The 24,634-nt window shown below is 36.6% G+C and overlaps 1 protein-coding gene and 1 long non-coding RNA gene across 18 annotated transcripts in view; one reads left to right on the top strand and one right to left on the bottom strand.

Annotated features, from left to right (window-relative positions):
• gfra4b (GDNF family receptor alpha 4b) overlaps positions 1-24,634 on the bottom strand; it is a 91,583-nt gene that overhangs the window by 61,953 nt on the left and 4,996 nt on the right. The window lies entirely within an intron of this gene.
• Positions 13,139-24,620, top strand: LOC144994720 (uncharacterized). Of its 17 annotated transcripts, none has more exons than XR_013658317.1 (15): positions 13,139-13,401; positions 13,724-13,823; positions 14,342-14,448; positions 14,544-14,661; positions 16,508-16,683; positions 16,761-16,848; positions 16,964-17,460; positions 17,543-17,625; positions 17,740-17,824; positions 18,101-18,232; positions 18,330-20,367; positions 20,440-20,532; positions 21,627-21,764; positions 22,184-22,313; positions 23,941-24,620. It is a non-coding gene; the product is annotated as an uncharacterized LOC144994720 (long non-coding RNA). The 17 variants fall into 17 exon arrangements; XR_013658318.1 differs by having other exon boundaries at positions 14,326-14,448; XR_013658319.1 differs by lacking the exon at positions 13,724-13,823.

The following is a 24,634-nucleotide window of genomic DNA, read 5'->3' as shown; positions in this document are numbered from 1 at the left end:
AAAAAAACAAGCACTGAAGAATTAAATCACAGAAAGCAGTAATAATAAGCAGAGCTGCTGCTGTTAGAAATACGGTGTAAGCACTCATTCATGGCTGTACATTTAAATGAATGGCTAAAAAAGGACTAAAGTTTGTTCAGATTAATGCTTAATGCTTTTTGAATTAAAATGCAACAACTTTCACACAAACCCTTAAACATGTGATTAATTATTAATGAATTAATAATTCAAAATAACATGTGCAATATAAGTATGTATGCCTACAAATATATTTTTAATGCACTTTTTATTACATTTAGCAAACTAAATAAATGCCAAAGGCATGAATTTTGATTTTGATGTACTATTTATTTTTAATATTTATTTTAATATTTTTGTTTCTATATTACCCTATTTGTTTTGTTGGCTGGAAGGGGTTTCTAACTTTTTTTTTTTAATGTTAAAACATCAAGCGCCAAAAATCATTCCATTTGCTGCCATGATCACAGTGCAGTAACTATATTAGTAAAAGATGTCTATGGAGTCTCAGAGCCTTGTTTTTATTGGGAAAGAACTTGTGAAAAACCTTTTAGTCACATGGTTAAGGCAGAGGAAACCAAATCTGACACTATTCACAGGACCTGGACAGACCTCTCATTTTAATACAACTTTTAATTCAAAAAAAAAATCTGCTGCTCCATTGGTGTCTTATAGCACACCCTGGACTTTTTTTTTTCTTCACATTTTTGAATTTCTGTCAGCTCTGTAAGTTCTTTCACAAGTTAAATTCAATGCTTGATTGCTGTATATTTTTATGTGGACATCTTTAGTAATTTTAGATTTATTTTTTTTGTTGGAACCTTTTTTGGCATTAATTTATTTCAATTGTATTTTTTTATATTTTAATGAAAATTGGGGTGTACTAAGGTTTTTTTTGTTTGTTTGTTTTTTGGACACATTCAGTATATTACTGCACATTACATTAGTATTTAGAAGGGAAGTTTATTGATTTATTATTTTTCTCTCAACGGGTCAAAAGGGTCAGTTTAGATCATCTATATGATTATTCCTGACCTGTTCAGTTTGTACCCTTCTTTTGTCCAACAGTAGCTAGGATGCTCCAGCAGCCCTTTGACCCAGAAAGTGATTAAGGCAAGTTTAGAAAACGGATGGACGGATGGATGAACGTGTATAAACTTATTGTTTCTTTTTAGATTTTGTTTTTTTTTTCAAATGAAGTCCAAAACTGATTAGATTAACCAATCAATCGTCTTTGGAACATGATGTCAAACTTTATGTTATGAAACCACTTTGGTGCCATTTAGTTCCCAGCATTTATGAGGTCTGGTGTGGGACTTCTGATAGCATGAAGAATGAAGAGGAGGAGTCACAGAGCCTGTGGCACACATGCACACCTACTGATGTTAAACAGTTTAGTTTGGGGTTTATTCATCCTCTGTCAGAAATCTGGTTTTGGTACCACAATGACAGAACCCAGCAGCATCCATCCTATGAAAGTCAAGCTAAGAGCTCTGACTTCAGCTTTCAGACTAGTTTTTTGCAAAATCTTTCACAAATAGTTTAACTTACAAAAGGATGTCTTTGGAGAATTCATGTAAAATAATTCTAACGTAGGTAATTAAAAAAGGAGGATTCTTGAATCTTTTAAAATCTTGACAAAATAATCGTTTTAAAAGAGGATTGTGTAATCTTTATATCATAGGAAAAAGGGGAAGAGCTGCACAGATTGATTATGGGCAGCTGCAGGCTAAAATATGGGCAGGTGACTGACTCATCTTCATCGCCTGCACTCTCTGTGGTTATTAATGCCAGAAAGTCAAAGAGGAAACAGCAAGGCGTCTGACATTAATCAAAGTAAATTCCAAACTTGACTCAAGGTTATCAAATCCTATTTTGCTCAGTTGGTTTGTTTCAATCTGAAGCATAAATTCTCATGTTTTGATCACATAACTTTATTTCAGGAACTCACAAAATAAATTAAATCTCTACAAGTGCCAGAAAATCTGAATACTGTATTTTTTTTACCATAAGGCGCACCGGATTATAAAAATTGTACGAGCCATATTAAGTCATTTATCCTGTAGGTGTTGCTATGCCATTTTTGCTGCATGTCAGTAATAAATACAGGTTAATTAGTACTCAGACAGGTGTGTTTCTGCCGAAAGGGCAAAAGGTTTTCTATCGCTGTTGCGGTAAGAAATGGAAGAATAAGAGTGAATTCCATTTTTGATATATGTAAATAAAATCAAAAGTTATCTCCAGCTCTGATCGGGGTGCAGACTTTCCTTTAGCTAGTCATACAAACACACTTCTAAAACACTTCAATAGGTTCAGGTTCTAGACTAGGCTCTGATGAAAACTCTCAGATAATGTGACATGACTACACCACCCAGAATGGCTAGAGGTGCCAAGAGACAGCAAGGGTTTAAAGGGGTTGATGGGAAATTTTGCTGTTGAACTGTGTTGTTAATTATGTGTCTCTTTGTCTTCACAGAGAATGCAATGCGACAGATAGACACACTTTTTTGAAAATAACTCAACGTTGTTCAGTTGTCCAGTAATCAACTTGAGGTTTGTAAGGACAACCAGACGTTATACATAATACATTTACTACATATTAACAGAAAAGTGTTTATTTTCTACTCCAACCATAATTTTTGTAACAAAAGTGAACTGTTAATTTATTACAACTTGATTTAGATAACCTATAACAACTAGAAACTAGACAACAAGAAAAGTACACGAAATACCTTATTTAGATAAATAAAGCATAGTTCTAGATAATCTAAGACAAAAAGACGATAACATAAATTTAAATGATTTCGTCTGAATTATCACCTACAATGTCACAGTTAAAGAGAGCCTCTGCTTGCACCTTAGAGATCATCACTTCTATAATCAGAGATGCTTTTTTTAAAGTCATTCTGATGGATCAAATGGTTAACAGTCTACCATGTTTGTCTTTGAATGTCCCAAAGGGACAGACCAAGTGAAGCCCATGGATACAGCATCACTCAGTATCACTTTTCTTTGAAGGAGTTGCAATTATCACTGTAACTTGCTGTTTTTTTTTACTTTTACACATTAAATATACCTACAATAAAAACCAGTAAATTAGTTGAATCAGTAAAAATACACACAATGGTTTTATATTGGTTAAAAATGTTTACTGTTGAAGGCTGTTTTAAACTAAATTCAACTTTAGTTTGCCACCAGCTACAAAACAGTTTTTACCAAATGATGAACAATTCTCTTCTATTCACAAAGAAGTAAAGGTTCTTTCCAGCTACAAATCAATTTTGTTCTGTTGAATGTTTCTGCAAAGAAAAGACCGTCATGGAAACTACCATCACCGTATGAGTTGAATTTATTTTGCCATCAATCAGTAATTTCCTTTATTTAACTTGCAACGAGCAGATAAATCTGGTAATCGCTGTTAATAATGATCCTTATGAAAACAAAGCATTATTATCGTTTCCAGTGGGACTGCCTCCTTCCCAGAAACTACTTTTACATGCTCACCAAGTACGAATAAAAGAATACATTCATGAAAAGAGAACATTCTAAGCACCATGTTAACATGTTGCTGCTACAGCGTCACGTGAGACCTAACAACAAACAAATCATACTTTCAGGCAACAGTTCAAATCCAGTCAAGGCTGTCTTTTTCATGACTGACACTTTTAAATAGAAAACACAAAAACCAAGTATTAGTGGAGCCATGAAGGTGAAGAGCATGGATTGAAGTTCACAAAGTTCAGAATTACATACAATATAAAAATAAAATCTATATTTCTGCTTGAGTTTTTATCAACACTCTCAGCAGATAGAAATGTACGACGGAGTTTTAGGGCCACCGAAAACAAAAACAAAAAGTAAAATTACGAGATTTTATCTCGTAAATTTAGGAGATAAAAACACGTAAATTTAAGAGATAAAAACTCGTAAATTTATGAGAAAAAAAACTCGTAAATTTACGAGATTACAGTGAAAGTGAGCATGCAGAGCAGCATGTGAACGCCGTGCAGCAGCAGAGCAGACCGACTAAACTTCAAAATCAATTCAAAAATGTTCAAAATCTCTTTGTTTGAAAACCTATAATCCGGAAATAAAGCTTCACAAAAGCCACACATTTCATCTTCAAGCTAGGCTCCGATCATAAACGGACAACTTCGGTGTTTTCTCCTTAATCTATGACTTTTTTCTCGTAAATTTACGAGTATTTATCTCCTAAATTTACGAGATAAAATCTCGTAAATTTTTTTTTTTTTTTTTTGGTGGCCCTAAAACTCCGTCGTAGAGATGAAACCTTCCAAAGTGTAATTACTTCTATGCATCTTCTCAAGGGGTTGCTAAACAATAAAAAGTGGGAGGGATATTAAAACATCCAAATCTTACTCGGTTAAAACATGAAGTTATTGCAGCTAAATTAACTTTTTATTTATTATATAAGGTTCTTTTGGGTAAAATTGGAACATTAGTATCCACACAACATAGCAAATGTAGCATCGATAATCATCTGCTCACATAAGAAGTGTGTATTTAGCTTTAGAGCAGGGGGCAGCAACCTGCGGCTCCGGAGACGCATGCGGCTCTTTCATCCTTGTGCTGCGGCTCTCTATGCTTTAGTAAGCATTCTCCTTCTGCGAGCAGGCAGGAGGAGAAGAGCAGCGTGAGCACGCGGAGGGGGCGTGTCTGCAGCTGTAAACGCCAACCACTCTGTTATGGGATGTAAAGTTCTTCTAAAAAGAAAGTCAGTGGCAGTCTTGTAGGGGGCTAATACCACCCATTTCCACATGAAATTAATTACATTTGTATTAGGGCGCCCCTACCATCCTGTCAACTCGCTGCTATGATGACCGTATGTTGCACTGTCTGTGTAGAACATGCTGGGGGGGGGTTGCATGCGGCGGAAATCAACTTGGAGCTGTATAGGATGTGAACAGGTAGAGATGCGGGGGCGGAGCTTAGACTCACAGCTTATGATTCCAAACCAACAAACAGCTACTTCATCCATATGATTAATATACTTTATTGGGTTTACTGGATTTAAAGAAAAAAAATAGAAACAAGTGGATAAAAGATCAAAGGAAACATCACGCTCATAAATAATTAAAATAAATAATTAAATAAATATCCTGATAGCATTTGGAATCAATACAAGTATCGCCAAATGAACTACTGCGATATTTCTGCAAAACTATTTTTTGTAGCACCGAGTGTTGCGGCTGCCTGTGCTTTAATTTCTGTGGGAAACTGATCCAAGTGGCTCTTTGAGTGGTAAAGGTTGCCGACCCCGTCTTTAGATTTAGCCAAAGGGGGCTAACAGGCTATGTCCAAATTCCCAAACTATGCCCCAACCATTAAATGTGCTCTGCATTTCAAACCAATTTGGACACCATACTCACTTTTTTTCTTTTCTTACACACTGAATATGACATCAGCCATTTGCTGAAGTAAAAACTGAATAAATATGAACGTTTTACTGAGACTTTTTATAAGTGTGTGGAAGAGCTTCATCCAGCGTGGCTCCTTAGACAAGACTCTTCACACTACTGCCTAACTATGTAGCCACAAGGGGGCCCAAGTCTGGGTCTCCCTGTGCCAGTCCCCAGCCTGGATGAGATACAGGGTTGTTCAAGGAAGGGCGTAAAACTCTGCCAAAACCGCCTGTGTAAATCACTGAAAGCTGATTTGCTGTGGCGACCCCCTGATGTGATAAAGGTAAAACTAAATTGTTCAAATCCAATGCTTTGTGGTCTACATGTCTTAATCTAGTGAGGGACTTGGAATTGTTGATTCAGACACCCCCTATAAAGTGGCAAATGCCTAATACGTAGTGAGTTTAGAGAGGGAATTTGAACACAACCCTAGTTTAGCGCTCCCACAGTTAGTAAATACGTTTAAATGTAAGAATTTTAAACATAAAGTTCAGCTCCAAACATCTTTTGATCCATTTTAAAGGTGTCCCCAGTGGTCTTTTATTTATTGATTATGCTGTGTTCAGCCAAAAACAGAAAAACCTATTGTAGCTTCTACATCATTGCTAAGAACATTTTTCAAACATTTTTTTCCATCTGATCCTGATTCACATTACTCAGAAAACATTCAGAAATGCAATTTAACGATGAATTTTCTTTATAATGTCCTCCATTGTTAGAAAAATGTCCCAGGAACACATTAAAAACACCATTTTCATTGGAGTGGTTCTTTAAATTAGTAATCTAAAAATATTATTTTATCATCTACAGTTGGCCTATAAATCATTAACTGTCTATTTTTTTATTGGTAAATAAGCAGGATCTAAATGAAATGTTTCAAAAATCCCATTGTGATTTGTATTGCAAAAAAGTAGCAAAAAAGTTTCTTTTTATGTTGAAAGCATTTGTCTGTTAAATTTCTAAAGATCATTGTGCTTCATTAAAAAGTGATTTCTGAGGTATAAGGTAAAATCCCAAAAACTGAAAAGCATTAATGTAGAAAAAATGAGATTAGAGCAGAACAGAAGTGTTTTTGAGATTAAAAGAAATCCTTGATGTGTTTCATTAAAAATACTAAGAAAAATAGTCTATGTACTCTTGTTTGCATGATGTGTGTGCTCTCCGTGTGGTCACAAACACTCCCTCTGTACCCCTCTGAGATAAAAGAAAACATCATGCTCAACATCACAAAAAAAACATTAACAAAGAAAAACACAAAGAGTGCTTGTCAGGAGAATGATGTACACAAGCGGTGCTGTTTTCTCCTTCCACAAAACTATATTTAATATGAGCTAGATTGTTCTGCCAACTTCAACCGCAGAGACTGTTCCTGGCAAAACCTTCGGTCGGTGGTCGGTGTTCCATGACTGACCTGATCCAAAAAAACTAAAAGCTTTGCTTTGAAAGAAACCCCTTTTTTCTGTTTCAGTTTTGAGAGGAGAGGAAAGGTAAACGTAGATGTTTTTCTGACTAAATGAGTTGCTACATGTGCTGGTTATTGTTACACTTTATTCAACTTTGCAATGGTTGCAAAGTCTCTGGACTGGTTTCTGGACTCCAAAATGCCATTTCATTGATTCTCCATGGCTGACATTTTCTACGTTTCACATGCATAATATCATTAGAGCAGAAGTTGTTATTACCTACGGTAATGTGTTGGAAAACGGATGTCATTTTCACTTTGACAAGAGCCTGTTATTAGTGACTGAAGTCTTACGGTGTATCAAAATGTGAAATCAAATCTTTAGGGTTGGCTACATACAATCTAGGGCTTATTATTGGATTCAACAAAGGTCGACAAACTGAATTATTATTATAATTCTATGGTTGATTAAATAATAATAGTTTACAGCATCAAAAGGCTGACAGAAGATGAGTCAGCCAATAAAACCCCCACCCCTGTCCAAGACCACTTTGAAAGGAAATGCTGCAAATAATTAGTAGGGGTGTGTTTTTTCAACTGCTGTGTGAATAGGAAATCACAGGAAACAGTTTTATGTAACAAGACTTATTCTTCCACCTAAAGTATTAAGGACCAAAAATATGCTTGTAGACAAAAATGAAAAGTTCAGACTCACTTTTTATTTTTATTTACTTGTTAAAAATAAGTGGTCTTAAGACAAACTTAACCTTAAAATCTTTTTTTAGGAGTTAATATTTACTACAGAATCCATAGTGGAAAATCATTATTATAACTATAGTGCAGTAAATTAACAGCTATTTGTGTACAAAGGTATTTTCTTTGTTGGTATTCGGATTGTTGTTGGGTTCCAATGATCCCTTGAAGCCAACCGGACAAGATACAATTGAATCTACTTTACAATAATGGTCGATTCATCAACAATTAGGTTACATTCATCAGTTCTCTCGTTCTATGTACAAACCTCAGATAGTTAAGAGTGAAAATTCTTCGGATTTTAGATTCTGGCCTGCCTTCCTTCTGGCTTCAGAGCAAAATAGTGTATATTCTGTTTAGTGGTGTAGTGCCCTAAAGACTCCTAGTTTCTGTTGTAGAGGATGATGAGGTCATAGCTTAAGTCTGAGTGTGAGTGGGTGTTATGTAAACCTCAATTCTCATGCTTTGTTCACACCAGGTATGTGACACGCATTCAAGAATGAATCAAATGTAAGTTTATAATGTCCGCCACCTACAGTTGGTTTGGTGGGAAATGTCAAAGCCGTTCAAATCTCGCTTATCTTGCTTCAGGCTTTTTTTTTTCACTACATCCATAAACGTCCCGTTTGGCCTTCCTCTAGACTTGGCATCCGTCTACCAATATATTCACATTCTCTTCTCTGGAAATGTCCAAATCATCTTTCAAAATAAAACTGAATGATGTCTTGATTAACCCTTGTGCTATCCTAGGCATTTTAACATTGGGAGTTGGGTCATCTAGACCCACTAGACAGTGCTCTGAACCTTTTTTCTTCAATGATTTGTGATCTTCACTGGTGTCCATGGATTACATGAAATCTTTCCACCTTTATCCACCTTTGTCATGGTAGGAATAACATCTCAATGTAAGGGTGGGGTCATCTAAGATAGCACAAGGGTGAAACAGCAGATCCATCTCATTAATTGTTATCAGGAAAATGTCAGTGTGACAACAGCAGATTACAAAACCTTAATAACAGTGGAGGCATTTGAGAATATGGCACAAGAACAGAAGCAACCCATGGGAAAAACTCCAACCGTCACTGTGTCTGGAAAGCTTTCAGTCTCCAACTCAAGCAGCAATTGACTGCTGCTTTATTAATGCTTTCAAAGAGAACCACACACTCGATACAGTGCGCTCTTTAATGCCCACTAACCCAAAGATTGCGTGAAGTTAGAGAGCATTTTTCATGCTGAGCAGGTTTCAGATGGATTGATAGAAACTTGTGATAATAAATAACTTGAAAGGGACTGTAGTTGAAATTATCATTGGAATTTCACTAGCATTTCAGGTGGGAGGGGATAGAAAGATTCCTATTATGTAAAAGAAAAAGCGCAATGTCAAAGAAATTGTCAAACACTTTTCTTCTGATGCAAATAATTCTATTCAGATGTTGTAGTGCATTCACCCTGAACGTTTTCTTCTAAAGAAATAATGTGCAACTTGCATTTGCAGGACAGCCCAAATAGATGTTCGACATTAAAAAAGGAATATGAGACAGCATAAAATGTAAATGTTGCTGGATGCATCTCCAATTTTCACAATGAAGAGCTTTTTTAATAATTTCTCCACAAAAACATTTTCAAGGAAAATTAACTGCACACTGTAGCGAGATAAGAGCTGAATGGGCAAAGGACAAGATAAATACTTATAAGAGGATAAATACGCACAGAGAATCTATAGTAAAAAAATCGATCTTTTTTTTTTCCAGGAAAAACAGAAAAAAAAAGTTTTTAATCATTTTCGAAGAAGCAACAAAAGCTAACCGAGACATTGAAATCATCACAACTGTAGCCTTTGCATTAAAAGAGCCCAAACATGAACTGTTGTGCCTCATCTCAATGACAAGTTTGTCATTGCAGTTTTAACACAAAGGAAAAGATGACAAATACAGAACCTGGTCTTTTTGAATAATTATATCACCTTCTACCTACTTAACTGATTAGCTAACAGGTGCACTTCAAGTACTTGTGTTTTTTTTTTTTTACATCTCTTGAGCTGCATTTGAGATGTACAACTTTTAACGCAGAAGTTCATAAAGAATTGACATTATTCACATAAAAATGCTAAGGTTTACCGTAAGATAATGCCAAAATATTGAATCGATTCAATTATCTATTCGTGATTTAAAAGAATTTGATAAAATATCTTTTTTTTCATCCACAACCAGTTTCCACTTGGTACTAATAGAACAAAGCTTTCATTTTACTTTATTTTTTATTTGAACTTTGTAATTCAACTTAAAGTGAATTTTTCCTTAAACAAAATACAAAATTAAATAAAAATCAATCAACAGATTTCCAGATTTAAAAATGCACTTTTTAAAGTAAAGATCTACTAAATTTGATTAATAAAATGTTTGAACACAGCTCCACTGAAAGGAAATCCTCCTTTGTTTTAACAAATCAAGGCTGTTTCGGCTTTCTGCTGCATTTTGCAGTTCAGTGTTTTTTCAAATGCAGAATTTTTCGCACTATAGGGGGCACAGAGTTATAAGCCGCAGCGTCAATGAATGGTCTTCTTTTGAACTTAGGGTATATATAAGGCGCTTTAGGCGAGACAAAAGAGTAAGAGAGAAGTTTGTCAGACTTTGTTGACTGAGTTCACAGTAATTCTAGAACTTTTTTGTAACACGCTACACATTTGCAACATTAGAAGCGTTAGACGCATTAGCGTATTCAAATTACTTGTAACTTTATACCTTGTTTGCAATATGTAAAAAACAGCCTGAAACACTAAAACAAACATTACTGGGACTACACTAACTCAACCGTGTTAATAACACGTGAAGAAAAAACTGTCTGACACAGCTACACATTAGCCGCAACCAAATCTTACCTCTCAAAATCATTTCAACTTCAATAAGCAAAACCAGAAATAAAGTACTCCGGATTATGAGGCACACTATTGTTTTTTGGAGAAAAAAAAAAGGTGTAACCCTTGTGCTATCCTATCCTATCCTATCCTTTAACGTTGGGAGTTGGGTCATCCAGACCCCACTAGACAGTGCGCTGAACCTTTTTTCTTCAATGATTTGTCATCTTCACTGGTGTCCATAGATTACATGAAATCTTTCCACCTTTATCCACCTTTGTCATGGTAGGGAGAACACGACAATGTTAGGGAGGTGTCATAGGCTAGCACAAGGGTTAAAGTGCACCTTAGGGTGTGAAAAATATGGTATGTACATTTCAGGGTTTACTTAGACTAGAAAAAAAAGTTGTTCCGGACAGAGTCCGCTTAATTTGGTCGGACCAAGTCCTGAACCTGGCACTTGGTCAGTATTCAGACTGCCTTGAACCAGACATTTCTATTTCAAACCAAAGTTTGTAAACAAAACTACGTGACTTAAAATCTCTGGCCAGGAATTACAAAGCATCGTGAGGAAATAAGTTATCCTTGTTGAATATTTCAATTATTCAGACTTTATATTTGGCTGACCAATTTGGAAAGTCTGTATCAACGTCAGGTACAACACTTTCTACTGCTGCTTTGGTACTGCGGAAGCATGCTACAAGGTGGTTACTGAGGAAACAGTGACGAAGAAGGAAGGCTGATAAGTGTTAATGACACATACATTATCAGGAAACCAGTGAGAAGCAAGGTGTATCACGTTAAAAGTGGTTTAATGAGCCAGAATTCATCTGACCACATTTCAATGGGTTGCTGTGTCCCATCGTCACTCCACTAGTGTTTTTATCTCATAATGCCTGGCTAAGATGGCTGTTTGGTTCAGTTTTCTCTGAGCACGGAGCCTATTCAAAATGAGGAAACTCAGAGAAAACAGTTTAATTGGAAACGAACAGAGACTACCTTAAAAGATAGGCCCGAGAGCAGGGTCCGTTCAGTACTATTGAGACTGAAATTTGTTCTGAATTATCGAGGGAAACAAACTCTGGTTCACTTTAAGCGAACTAAATGTGTCCAGTCTGAATCCACCTTTCGATAAACCTTTAATAAAATTAAAAATCAATGACTAAAATAAAGGATTTTTGTAATATCTAATTAAACAGAATTTTGAGAGTGTTGCTTTGGGTTCCATCAAACTAAATGTTTGCCAATGGAAACTGCATGGCTTACTTGATGAAAACAGATGACAAGAAGGTTAGTCTACTGACGAAAATAAAATCTACTAATCGGTTTTCTACTTCAATAAAAAGCAAGTTTATCTCAGGTTAAAAAAAACTGGCCTAAAATTGGCTAAAAACTGGTTAAAATGATACAGTTTTATTTATACAAAGATGGACTCATTTGAAGCAGCCTCCAGTGTTCGTTACCAGAACCACAGCGCTTGACATCCTGATGTAAACTTTGAGCCATGGAATGTTTTCTTTCTTTGTTTATTTTAAATTTAATTAAAAATGACAAGGAAAATGACTCTTTTTAATTAAAAACATAACGTGATATGAATATCCATTAGTTTCTAAAAGAGTGCATCACACAGGAATCTGTGTTAACATTTGGTGCATGAGACCATCCTCCTGGGTATTTCTCCAACCTGGAAGTGATTAGCAAATCTGCAGTTTATAACATCATTAAGCCTCCTGATTTTCTCCAATTTCAAGTACCAAATTCCATATTAGAAGAAGAGATTATGTTCCAAAAACAATGGAAAACTACATAGCTTCTCTCGCACACCCTATTTTGGGATTTAATGAAACAAAAACTTTATGACATAAGACATGTTTCCTTCACTCCATCATGGGACAACTCAGAAAAGTCTTTAAAAGATGATTTATTTATTTATTTTCAATACTGTATGGGTGTAAGTTTTAAAAATACTGCAAAAGATTTTTTTCTGAACTGTGGATTGCCCTGCAGTCCTTTGCTAAACTATGAGCCCCTTAAAGCATATTGACATAGAATTAGCTCAGCTTTCATTATTGGATGTTTTAAGTTAATCAATATTGTACTCTAGGGCTCACATTCATCATGTGAGTCTTCCATAATTCAGTGCTACTAATTTCTTAATAAGACTTCTCTAATCAACGTGACACTTATTTGTATGAGCGTCCACTCAAGAAGAAACAGGAGTGGGCATTAGTTATCTTGAGTCCAAAAGAAGCCTATATACTTTAATGGGATATATGGGAACCCTCCATAGATGAGAGAAGTCAATATAAAGGAAATTAGCAGGCTTGTTTATATTTAGCTCTCCACAGAGACAAAACCAGCTCTTTCCTGAAGTTTAAAAAGCATTTACTGATAGAAAAAGGCTTATTGATAGAGAATATGAACCGTCTTTGGAAACTAAATTAAAAAATGCATTCACCTAGAAGTCTTGAAATAGATTTACTATGGAATTTGTGTTTTTTAGCTTAGGATATTACTATAATTTTGGATATGTATTTGTGGTTTGAAGGTCCAAATTACTTGCTATGTATTTGAATTTAGCTTTTACTTTTGATTTGACTATCTCTAATTAATCCCATTTTAATTTGGTAGATATTCTCCGAAAAATACTCTGAACCCTTAATCTCAGAAAATCTTGGATTTAAACAACCCAGTCTCATCCTAAAATGTGTAGTAGCTACATTTGTCCACATGGAAATGCGTGAGAGTTTTACAAAAACGCCCCCTAAACTGTGAGGGGGATACGTTTCATTTTTCTATTCATTTTCTACGAGCTTTCTCAGGATCACGTGACTTTGGAGGTTTGGCCTGCCGTGAGCAAAAAACATGGCGGATGCACGTTCATTTTTCGGTGGAATATCCCATAAAACAAGATATTTTGAGGACTAATTTTTATTTTGACAACATTTCTAGTGAGAAATATACCATTTTCTTTTAAAATATGCTTTCATTTTGGACATACAGTTTGTAGTTTGCTTGTTTCGTTCAACTTCTTCTCCCAAAGGCTCTGTTACGTTGGAGAAACACGTTAACTTTCATTCATATCTGCAGACGTGCGCGTGGGTCACGTGACTAATATGTTTCTCTTTTTTTTCCGCAGAAAATGCCATAAAATAAGAGTGATTGTGGACTAATTTATTTTTGAAAACATTTCTAGCAGTATATATCCCCTTTATTTTCGTAATATTGCAGACATGAAGTTGTTTGTTTGTTACGTTCAACTTTTCCTCAAAGGATCTGAAAGCGTCTGATCTTTTCCATTCATATATGCGGGCTGACGTGGGTCACGTGACGTGCCTTTCTCTTTTTTTCCTGTGGAAAATCTCGTAAAAAGGTACGTTGCGATTTACTAATTTGTTTTATTTACATTTCTAGGAACCCGTGTATAGGTTTTCTCGTTCCGTGTTGCTGTTGCGGCGATCAGGCTTTGATTGACATGTGACAACAAACCGGAAAAATGTTGAGTTCAGGGACGGACCAAAGAGTTCTTTAAATTGATTTTTCTGCATTTTAATTTATTTACACTACGAGTCTAATGGTGTGTGATAAAAAAAACTATAAATATTATGATAAATGAGATGAAACAATTATTTTGATGGAGTTTATAAAATATTAGGATCTATTATATTCTTTTTTCTTTAACTGTCAATTTTTTTGACGTATCTCATATATTATAGTATTACAATGAAGTGCTCTAATTTATCTGTTAAAAAAGGTTTCATCACTGTTTCCTGTAGTAATTCTCAATAATGTTTTAAATAGGATAGATTAAATAGGATATATTATCTAAAGTAAACAGGCTTTTAAGCCTTCAATTTGCCCCAATTGACATGAAGTGCGCATTTCGAAAAGCCAGTGAACGCAGCGTCATACGGGCACCCCCACCCCAATCCCCCGGAAACCCTCGGATGAACCCGCAGGAAAGCGCGCGGCTGAAGAACTTCTTGGACAGCTGGAAGGTGGGCGATGCTTTGAACTTTTCTCTGTAGAAATGTAATGTTTAGATTTGGGAAACCAGAGATGGGTTTTTAGTAAAAACGTGTTGGCTGTTTAGGATAAACGTTGAATGACGAGGCGTTTTTCCATCTTAAATTTAAAAGGCCGCAGGATCACGGTGAAGGCCTCTTCTGTATAGAGGACGGGGGCGGAAACGTCACGTGGTCTCCGCAGAGGTAAGTTTCCTTTTGGGTCATTTAGCCAGAAACGGGGGTCTGCAGCCCTTTAAACAGCTAAGAGCATTTCAAATGTCTCACTGTCCAGAACTCAGTAGGACACACAAGGTGTCTCTTCAGCGTTTAGAAAATCAAACACTCATTTGCATTTATGTTATTTTGGGAACTGGATAACTACTGGGGTTTACAAAGGCTTTTTTTTTTTACACATTGTAGATTTTATGTTGTTAGTACATCTCAGCCAGTATTTCTTTAAGGGCCTATATCATGCAACATCAACGTTTTAAAATTTTAAAGTGTATTATAATGTTAATTCCTCACAAAAACTAATCCACAGCGGTATTTTGATCCATTCACGCATCTCTCAGCATTCCTCTGAAACCCTCTGAGCACCAGCCCCTCCCAATTCACAATAAGAGGGTCCTCACATTGTGACGTCATCATAAGTGAGGAGCAGCCTCTTCTAGGAAGAGCCTGTGCAGCTAAAACCGCCTCCAGGCTAACAGACACGCCCACTTTCTCAATGGAGCTAGTGGTGATCAGCAAAATGCTTTCATTGCACAATATTCACATCCATCTTTGCAAAAGTTTGGGTGGAAGAAACGCTGCCGACGCCGACTCTAGGTTGATGTCATGAAATAGGCGACACCCACAAGAAGAGAAAGGCGGAGCCTCAGAGATCGAGGAAATAGTTTATTCTAAATGGCTAGCATGGTATAGGCCCTCTAAATTGTGCGTATTGACCTCAAATTGATTTTTTTAGGGTACGTCGTCAGGTTTAAAAAAATTCTTCATAAATGCTGGAATTTCTTAAAATATTGTGCATCACCGCTTGATAGATTATTGAAGCATTATGGGTACTGTAGTCAGGAGCCTCGCATAGTAATACTTTGCTTCAACTGTTGAGTAGATCACCAAGTTGAGTAAAGTTTGACTTATCTGACTGTTTTGTTTTGCGTGATGCGCTGTGTCGTCTGAAAAATAGGATATTTGTTTGAATTAAAAACATTTTTATTTTTTGTCGGAGAACCACAGAGGAGGGCTCAAGGAGCCACATGTGGCTGTGCAGCCTCAGGCTGCAGACCACTGGTCTAAACAATTATGGCTGATTTGGCTGACCACATGTATTTATCCTAGCATTGTCAACAAAGTTAAAGAGCCGCTCCAATGGAAGTCATGTTTTTAAGATCAAACATTTTTCTCTTTATTGAGAACATTAACAAAAATATAAACACATACACAATAATATAAGATTAAAACTGTTTCTGAGTATTTATTCAAATCTCAATGGATCAGGAGAAGATGAAACTGATTGTCTCAAAAAGCTTATAGTTGTGACGCTCTAACTGCCATGAATGGGCCAAAGTCTCTGCTCCACTCCAATTCTGATGCATCCACTTGCAGACAAATACCGGTAGATCCATTAATGTCCTGAGTTCCCTTGTCTGAGCTGGTATCTGGCTCAAAAGTGTACACATGGATAGCTCCAATGTTGCTCATTGATTTTTTTTTTTTTTTGCTATGCTAATGTCGGCTAGGGCTTGTGAGGTGCTATAAGCTAGCGGGAGAGAGAATCAACAAATGGTTTATGGGAAATTAGCAGAGGCAAACATCTGCACCACAGCTCTGAGGTGAAATTCTTATGAGCTGCTGTGCTGCAGAAAAATGTCTTAAAAAAACAAAATGATCGTAATTAAAAAAAACACTGGGAACGATTTTATAATAGCTAAAAATTCTGTTGGAGTGGGACTTAAAGTCCCACTCCAACAGAATGTCTGATTCCTGATTCTTGTATGTATGTATATACATAAAAGAACCTCATGTTTTTTTCCCTTTCCTCTCTCAGACTGGTCAGTTATTTGGAGACAACATGTACAAATAGTTCCTGGACTGATCTTCTGCTAACTTTGAGATGGAGAGGCTGTCAGGTTCATCTGTTTCAGGGTCCTGCATGCTCTCCCTCCATGTTGGCTGTAGCAGTTGATGGAACTTGCTAAATGTACTGTTTTGAGAGCCAACTGGGTTGTGTAAAATTCTTTTCCACCTACATTTTTGATGGTATAAATGTTTTTCTTATGTGAACTTTTCTGTTCTTTTAGGCTCAGTGGTTATTTGGAAGATGCGTTTTTGACCAAAAACACTGTGGAAACCTCCTTTGTGAACTGCATTCATGGGGAAATAGAATATGTAAGGTTATTTTCATGGCCTCTTCCTTAAGAAAATGAACATGCCTGCATATATGTTTTATTGTATTTTGTGTCATATCATCATGTTAATATACGACATTTATTTGTTTTGATAGAATCCTGGAGATGGGAGATGTGGAGCAGGTAAGTTTGTGGCAGCACCAGAGTCCTCCAACAAGTCTTCTGGCAAAGTAAATGAGGAAGGATCGCAGTCTGCCATCGTGGAGTTTTGCTGAAAGGCCTGAACACGTTCCATCCATGCATCCATCTTCTTCCATTCATCAGGAACCAGGTTGTGAGGGCAGCAGTCTAAGCAAAGATGCCCACACTTCCCTTTCCTCCAGCTCCTCTTGGGGGACCCCGGGGCCAGCTGAAAGACGTAGTCTCCCCAGCGTGTCCTGGGTCTCCCTTAGGGCCTCTGCCCTTATTCCTGTTGGAGTTTTTTTCTAACCCCTTATGTTTCAAAAGTTTGCAAACATACATTTTGGTTGAAATGATGAGGATCCGAGGATGAAATCAAGAAGGGACAACATCAGGGAAAGGGACTGAACCAACTGAACAGCTTCCTCTCTTCAGCAGACACATGTTCCGAGTACATATGTGTCAAAAACTGGTAAATACTCATTGAAGATGCATCCTTTTTGTGTAGTTTGTTTTCTCAGTTTAATACATTTTGATCCTTTCATTCTGCACAGACATCCTCGCCGTTCAGGCCGGTGGCTGGAACAAGCGGAAGTCAGAAAAGCTGGAGCAGACGTGACCAGAATGATACCTCCAGGTAAAGACTGTGGTAATGTTGTAGATAAATGTTGGCTTGTTACTCTCATGCTGTTGATGTGGAATATCTCTTGATTTCTTCAGTATTATTAATACATTAATCTCTTCCCACAAGGACCAATCAAAATGACCCAGAGAAAAACACTGAAGGGCTTTGTCTGAGCATCAGGAAAACAAGAATCAGCTGTCATCAACATATGGTAAAAATCTTTTGTAACCTTTGTGCTATCTTGTGACCCCACCCTCACATTGACGTGTTCTCCCTACCATGACAAAGGTGGATAAAGGTGGAGAGGATTTCATGTAATCCATGGACACCACTGAAGATCACAAATCATTGAAGAAAAAAGGTTCAGAGCACTATCTAGTGGGTCTAGATGACCCAACTCCCAATGTTAAAGTGCCTAGGATAGAACAAGGGTTACACTTTCTAAAGTTGTTGCATAACTGATCAAGCATGATGTGATGGATTGCAGGTTATGGTGCCATGGTAAAGAACTAAAGGCTCTATGATGTCATGCTGCTGACCAGACTGTGGTTGGTGAAGTCCAGCAGCACTGCAGGTCCTTGAAGTGTGGTTGAAGAGCTCTTCTCCCAGCTTTTGGAAGGTTCTGCCCCGCAAAGCCAGGAGATTTCTCTTTGTGATCTGCATGGATGTCCAGGGCTTGTGGCATTTATGTGTTTTCTTCTTCATTTCATTTTTAGGCAGCACAGAGTCATTGATGGAGAGAGGACGTGAGGGACTAATTGTCTGCTGAGGAGGAGACTTTCTGGAGTTCAAGCCCCAGCTCCACCCCTAAAAAAAGGCTTATATAAAGGAAAACCTCATTTCAACTTTGTACCAATAAATGACTTTTAATTGAAATGAGAGATTTGTTTCTGAACTGCACCAATGAAGGGTTTTTCAACCTAAATTTCAACAATTACATTGTTTTTTACCTCCGTTCAAGTTTCTACAACACTAGCTAAACATTTCAGTGCTCACACCTGTGCTGAAGACACTTCTCATTTTAACTCAAACGTTTGGCCTTTGATTTGTATGTCCAACATCTTAGAATGAAACACTGACCTATTAAACTCATATAATGTGCTATGCATCTCCAAATCCTTTGTCAGGGTACAGACTACATTTTAATTGTAGCAAGACTGAAGTAAAATGTAACAAAATGACAATGAGTTATCTTAAATTAGGGGTAAATGACATGAGAAATTAAGAATATTAGAAGTGTGGAGTGATACGTGTATTTATCAGTATGTTAGCTGCAGGAAGGGTGCTGTCCTTGACACGTTCCTTTACTCAGACAGGATGACAGGTAGGGAAGGGGGTAGCCGATGATCTGCTCCAGTATCTTCAGCACTGAAGCTTCTGCTGCTCTTCTTCAGTTTGATCTGAGAGCCAGACCATGATGCAGTTGGACTGGCTGAGCGGTAGGTTGCCAGCAGCTTCAGACGTGCTGATGTGCCTTGTTGATAACGTCCTGGATGTTAGGAAACCAAGTTAGATCAGCTGAGATGGGGATGCCCAGGAAAGGGAAGCTGTGAACCCTCCTCTGTGCCTACTATAGTCCAAGATGACTTTCATGGTCTTTTATTTGCCGATCAGCCTTACACTATACAGTTTCCGCACTTGTCTACAAAGTTCACCTCAGTGACCTTTAATAAGTCTTTGTTATTGGCAAGTTAATTACTTATATCCAAGACATGGAGATGTGGGTCCAGTATGAGCAGGATTTGGGAAATGGCAGTTGCCAAGAACTCACATGAAGTTTCAAGGTTTTTCCCTTTATTTGGAGGAAAAAAAGTTTTTGTCCTTTGTTTGTTGTGCAGAATTGCAAACCTAGAAAGAAATCAAGTTGAAAGAATTTATATAAATGTATTTGCCCTTCTTTTGACCCTTCTACATCTTGAATATTTGGTGGCTGTTGCTTGGCGCCTGTGAGATCTCTCCATAGGATTGACATGGGCTGGGCCTCTCCATGACCTTGATATGATTGTTCTTCAGCCATTCCTTGGTTGCCTTGGCTGTAGGTTCTAGGTCATTAACCTGTTGGAAGACCCATCCATGACTGATTTGAAGGGTCCTGGCTTAAGGAGGGTAGGAAGTTCTCACTCAGGATTTTCCATTAATGGCTCCATCAACGTGGTGACGTAGCTCTGTGCAGAAAAATAGCCACAAAGCATAATGCTTCCACCTCCATGTTTGACAGTGGGGAAGCTGTTCTTGGGGTCATAGGTAGCAATTTTCTTCCTCCAAACCCAATGGTTGAGTTGATGCCAAAGAGCTCAGTTTTGAGCCAAACATTCCATTATGCAGAATAAACTGATAAAGCAAACCCTATTTTTCAGTGTGTGATTTTCATTTTTTCATAAATCTTAGGACAATTTAGATGATAAAAGTAATAAATATATGAAAACAGTATAATACAGTAAATATGTAAATATTTGATGTGATGAACAATGCTTATCTGAATTAGACCCAACATGGAATATTTTATGACAGACACACATCAAGTTGTGTTATTTAATGCTCGTAATTTAGACACAAATGATAGAAATGTTAGGTTTATATATCAAAGAGGCCATGTGAAAATTTTAGTGCAAATACGCATGCGTGCGCGCCGTGCACATAAAGCCACCCCACCCCCACGTATCCGCGCGCCGGTCGGTGGGTGTTGGGCGTCAATAAAGGTAATCTGGTTGTCGCGCGTTCTGCATCTCTGCACGAGCTAAAGAAGTCTCAAAGGTAAGAAATGTAAACACAAGAGGCAGTAATGAAAATACTTTATGATCATCTGAAAGTATTTTCATCTGACAGATGAATGCATGCAGCTGTTGTTATCACTGTGACGGAAGAGCGGTGCTGAAAAATACGGCCTCCATCGAGAGACTGAACGTAACACGACTGCAGGTTACTATGATCATCATAGAAAAATGTATTAATTATTTGTTTCGACTGTATAGTTATTGTGGTGGAGCAGAGGAAGGGAGGTTTGTGAGAATCGGGGTTACATTAGCTAATAATTATGGCAGCGCTCGCGCCACCGCCGGTTTCCCGGCAAAAAAAGGAACAGTAATTTACTGATATATTAAAGTGTTATGATTGACCTATTTAGGGTTTTTCTCCAAATTTACACACACGTTGTAACAACGATCATCTGGACTTGGTTTTGTAAATATTTTAAAACAGTCTCTGTCTCAGAGACCTGGACTGATTGACTCCTCCCCCTCACGTTCCAAACAGGAAGTACCCGCTGGCTCCAAGGAGCCAAAATCCTGTAGACTTCTAAAGAGAAACAAACAGCTGTTAGTTAGTCATTCTATGGGTCAGATTAACCATTCTTGTTGTGATACCCTTTTCAACATGTTTTTGCTAATTCCAGTTATTTGTTTTACAAAACTGTTTCTTTATCACAAGTTATTCAAATTATAGACTGACCAACAGATGCCTCAGTAATGGCATGTGCCACCTTGAATGTTTGTTTGACAAATTCCACCAAGCTCACTTTCAGTGGAAGCAGTGTGGACTTTCAACAAGCTTACTCCTGATTGGCGACAGTAGTTGCCATAGAATTGATACTCAGATCAATCACTGTCAACTGGCTCCAACGTGTTGACGTCTGTATCACAGAGAAACGACGACAGAATTGAATTTGTTATGATGGATCTGGAAGGAAATGGGTGACGTCACACTCGCTCAAACCTTTTCTCTGATCCAGTCAAACTGCTTTTTTACCAGTTTTATTCCAGAAATCATTTTGGATAAGAGGAAAGACATCTTCAGCTCAAAACCAAGTCTTCATGACCTTTTTTTTATAACTTTTCTTTTTAAAATTCAGAAATAATAACCTGCACATTCTTACAAAACTGTTAGACTTCAATTGCTACCTTAATTTAATTGTAAAACTAACAACCATTAATTGTTATTAATATGGCAATATTTTCCCCAAATCTTATCAGAATGGGGAACTGGAGACATAAAAATTCTGCTTTTCCTATTTTCAGCTGACTCTGCCACGAGGCTCGACAACTTCTTGCATCAACTGTGATCGCTGTGGCCGCCAAAACATCCAAATGTAAGGCGGGCTACAAAGATTTCAGGCCAAAAGAGAACGCCTCACATGTGATGAAGTGTCTGTATTGGTATGTATTTACCATCTGTGACTCAGAGTCATTAACCAATTGTCGATCTGTTCACAGTGTTATATGATAATTTAAATTTTGACGATGACGATACAAAAATTGCTGCCAAACCTGCCAAAAAGTCCCGCCTCTTACCACACACATGTTGTGCCCCCTAAGTTGCCCTAAGTTCCCTGATCAAGCAGAAACGTGCTTTGACTGGAGGAAGGCCTTGTATCAGGTATACTGGTAATAATAATTTTACATTCACCTCAGTCTGTTGTTGTTCGTTATTATTCATGGAAGCTTGATGACACGACATCTTCAATCTGCATGAACTTTAGTTTGATTAGAAACTTTCATTTGTGAACCGTCAGCAGATCTGGTCATGTCTCACCAAAACAACCACACTAATCATTTTATCATTTTCATCCATTAAGGTTGGAAAAACCAGCAGCCCTCCAGTGCTTCAGCCGTCCAACCATCAACCGTTTCAGACATCCATCCTCCCACCACTTCAGCCCCACAGCCGTCCACCAGTGTCCCAACTCCTGACATTTTACTGTCCTGGTACAATCTTATTTTTCTGCACAGTTAGCAAAAATGATATGTTTTTTTAGATATTCCTGTGTTTTTTTATCATCAACAAATGTTTCTCCAAAGAAATATGAAAATACAGAATTATTCATCTGGTGGTTATTTTTACACTTTTCCTCAAATCTTTAATAAGAAAGAAATAATTCAGTTCAAGTTTACTTTAGCTTTTCTTTTTAATGGGCATTACAGTTGATATAAAACATATAACATGCAATTAAAATGCTTTATAGTTAAAAACATTTTACACACTATTAAAAGATTCTATAAAATATTATTTAAAAAGAATCCTTTCCAAGAAAATGTTGACTACCGTATATCTTCCCATAGTAGCCCTGGCGTTTATTCCATCACAGACAGAACAGTGATGGTTAATGGGTTTATTTTGCAGCAAAACTTCATCAAGAAATGCAGACAAACACCAGCAGATGAACATTTCAGGATTTATTCAAATGATGAGAATATTGGATTGTGTTCTGATCAGCACTGGCTGTTGACGTTTCTTTTCTCCTTGAAGCATCAGCCTCCGTATCAAAAATCATGTTGGTTGTCATGAGGATCTCTTTCCTGGAGACACGCCCACCTTTCCGTCTTTGTGCAATAATTCATGTTCAAACCAGTTCTTCTAAGTTGTCGCTTTTCTTTGCATTTCCACCATTAAAAAGTAATACGACAAAATACTTGCAGAATTTGTAAAGATTTGGATTTTGTATTATTAATTTGCCTTTTTTAGTCTTTTATTATAAAATAACTATGCATTATTACTTTATTTTAACTAACACATTTATCTTAGTTTACAGTAGTCCTCTTAAACATCTCTTAAACAAGTTTACACTTTTCATCTTTCAGAATGCAGCCGTGTGATTGGAGGATAAGATTAATATGCAATGAGGACATTTAAAGAAAAAAGGAGCAGTTTTTATTTTACATTATTACTATTTTAAAGTAGAACTCTAATGTATATAAATGCTTTTTTATTAATTTGTTTGGCATATTTACTGTGTTAGAGTTCTGATGATTGTTTTGAGTGGTAAACGTTTTTATTTTATTTATGAAACCCAGATGGAGTTAATGGAGTGCTAGTCATGTTTTATGTTGTATATATTATTAATGAATTTATTTATTTATTTTGAAGTGCCTATTTGCAAGTAAAGAAGGCGGGGTTATGGTTAAAATACGTGCGGACAATCCAGCAACGTGCCTCTTCAACATGAATTTCCATCAGTTTTTTTGCTTGGTCGCAAATAAATAAGTCCAAATAATAATCAGCCTAATTTGTTTTTTTGTTTATTTAAAATTATATAAATCTTTTCTAATTTTGTCAATAAAAGGACAAAAGGGGTAGATGATGGATGCATGTCCAAGTTTTATTATTCATGTTCTACAAGTTGTTAGATATTGATTATTTGATGCTTTTGTGCTATGCGTTAAAAATCAATGTAATATTGTAATTATTCATGAATATTTGAATAATACTAATATTTCCTACAAAGGATAATTGACACTAATCAAATTAAAACAGTCGTCCTGTAAGCACTGAGTGAACAAACTGTAGCCCATTGTCTATCACTGTTTGATTGAACCTTCTCTACTTTTCTTGTAGGGGGGGGGGTCATGGCCTCTACGCTGGATTCCAAAAAAGAGACAAAAAAACCCCCGACCTCAACCCCCACTCTTAGTCAGACATGTTTATTTTTTTTATTTACAATAATAAATAATATACTATGTACATTTTTTTTGTTTTACTTTTTTATACTTAGTTTCCTTATTTCCTATAATATTTATTAGTAGTTGTTGTTTGTTGATGTTAGTTATTTTTAGCCCCTTTTATGTTAAAATAGACGTAAATGATCCAGATGCAGATATTCTAATATATAGACAGATTTATGAATGAATTATTCTCAACAGAAGTTCAACGCTATTGTGGTAGCAGTTTGACTGTTTTACTGTAATCTGTCGTGCCTCACCCACTGTCCATCCCATAAAAAAGAACAATTCTACATCATTAACCTTTTTTTATTTTTATTCATATGGCACATTCATAAATACAAAGTTATAAATCATACCCCCCATTTTTCTAACTTTATCAATGAGTTCAAACAAAACATGAACACAATAAGAAACTCTGACAATGAGAAAGCATTTAAAACATTCAATCTGTGCGTCAGTTTCAATGTTTTTGTGAAAAATTTCATAATAATCCTCTGGTTTGTTTCTTTCTTGTTGCTTTTTGGAATTGTTGTTTTGAATTGTTACAGTCAATAAAGTTTGAATAAAAAACAACTGCAATCTGTCAT

This window comes from Oryzias latipes, chromosome 10 (assembly GCF_053564925.1).
Source record: "Oryzias latipes strain Hd-rR chromosome 10, Olatipes_Hd-rR_3.1".
Taxonomy (NCBI): Eukaryota; Metazoa; Chordata; class Actinopteri; order Beloniformes; family Adrianichthyidae; genus Oryzias; species Oryzias latipes.
The sequence above is the reverse complement of the archived record's forward strand: the minus strand, read 5'-3'. Positions and strand labels throughout refer to the sequence as shown.